Source organism: Micropterus dolomieu, linkage group LG23, assembly GCF_021292245.1.
Source record: "Micropterus dolomieu isolate WLL.071019.BEF.003 ecotype Adirondacks linkage group LG23, ASM2129224v1, whole genome shotgun sequence".
NCBI lineage: Eukaryota > Metazoa > Chordata > Actinopteri > Centrarchiformes > Centrarchidae > Micropterus > Micropterus dolomieu.
Genome location: NC_060172.1, coordinates 25,901,179 through 25,903,319, shown reverse-complemented (window position 1 = coordinate 25,903,319; position 2,141 = coordinate 25,901,179).

Below are 2,141 nucleotides of genomic sequence, written 5' to 3'. Positions count from 1 at the left end.
ACACACACACACACACATACAGACACATTCACCCACACAGTGGTGCGGTGCTGGACGAACTAGAGAAAACCATTGAGAGCGACATACACAGACACACATAGTCTCACACATAGACACAAACAAATTTAGGTTGTCCCTGGTAGAGTTATTCCTGATGCTTTTCTTTCAGTTACTTATTTAAATTAATTGTTATTATTCCAGCTTATTCCAGCTTATTTATTGTGCGTGACTGTTTTTTGTTTTCATTTTTCTCTTAGCTGTCTAACTATGTCAGCTGTTTATTGCTGCTGTTCAGCTGGTTGTCTTTTACTATTATTATTATTTTTATTGTTTGTTTGTTTGTTGTTGTTTTTCTCCTCCCCAAGCCCCCCTCTCTGTTCTATTGCAGGTTTCGTATTTCTCACCCACGAAGTGCCCATTAAACAAAAGCCATATTGTGTATCATCAACCAAGCGTCAGACAATTAAAGAGCATGTGGAGGAAAAGTTGAAAAATAACATCATAGAGCCATCAACCTCACCTTATGCTGCTCAAGTGGTCTTGGTACCAAAAAGAATGATGCCAAACCAAGGTTTGGGTTGATTACAGAAAACTAAATACAGCTACTAACACCAATGCTTACCCCCTACTAAATATACAGGAAATATTAGAATCGCCGTTGTGTTCACCACACTGGTACTTAATAGTGGGTACTGGCAAGTGCAAACAATGACAGTAAAGAGAACTGCCCATAGTCCCCATAGGACACCAGGTTTTGGTTTGGTTGAAGCCAAATGTGGCTTAAGCATTCTAGTTAAAATATTTAATTGATATTGTTTTTAGGTCATTGTGTAGGTTTACTGTTGGAAGGAAGTATCCCACTGCTGCAGCTCAGCAAGTAAACACAAAAAGACTAACTTCTAAAATGCGTATGAAGTCAGACTGCTGAAGCCTCATAATTGTAAACTTTAGAATTTTGTCCTCATTGTCTTACTGTTGAGTCAGATTAAGAAAGCGTTATAGAGTCAGTATAGACGGAAGGAATCAACAGCCACCAGTAAATCATTTTGGCATTGTATCAAGACAGGCTTGGAAAAAAATTTAAATATGCTTTTAAGTGTGTGGGGGGGAGCCAATGAGCATGCGGTGCTAGCTTTCTTTTATAATGATCCTCATAATTGGATTGTTTGTATTTTGCAGTGCGAAAATGAACCAGACATTGCTGTGGTCACTGACACTGACGTTCCTGGTGCGATCCACTTTAACCCAAGTGAAAGGTGGCTGTGGATGGATCTGTCTGCTTCTCTGGGGATGGTGATGGCGCTGTGGATAAGACATATGCCTTTGGTGTGACAGACCTGGGTTTGATTCCACACTGACACGTCCACCAATGTCTCCCTAAGCAGTACACTTAAACCTTAGTTGCTCCAGAGGCGTGTGACCTCTGACATGTATAGCTATTGTAAGTTGCTTTGGATGAAAGTGTCAGCTAAATGAATAAATGTAACATTTACAAACTCCTGAAAGCACTTCTGAACTGTCCATCTATATATAAGTTTACAGCGAGGGATATAAGCAAAGGTTTCTGCTCAGTGTTCTTTTTTTATATTGTTCCATTACCTCTTCTACGTGACTTAACAATTTGGGATTGTGGGATTTCTTATTTTAAACAATCTTTATTAGCTATCTTTATTTGTTTATGACTCCATAAAAGTTGAATTTCTTTTATTTATTTATTTTAATTTATTGGTCATTTTTTTCTTACTCCGCATTTAAAGCTCCCTTTTATATTATATAAGTAAAAGTGCTGCTGATGGAATTAAATGATGCATAGTCGGTTATTTCACAAAACACAGTAAAGTAAGTAGTAAAAGGAAATTTTGTTTAGCTCAAAGGACTTTGCTCAAGAGATTCAAGTTATTATCACTTAACACCAAAAGTGTTCTCATTCTCATTAAGAATCTGGAAATAGAGAATGTTCAACATTATTGCAAATAAAAAATGAAAACAAACTGATTATCAAAGTTGTTGCAGGTTATTTATCTGATCAAGCAGTCAGTTACTTACAGCTTTATGCAAGATGTGCCTTATTTTGTGTCTATTAAATGTAGAAATGACAGAAGATGTTTAAAGTTTTGATTTTGATTGTTTACTAGAACTTG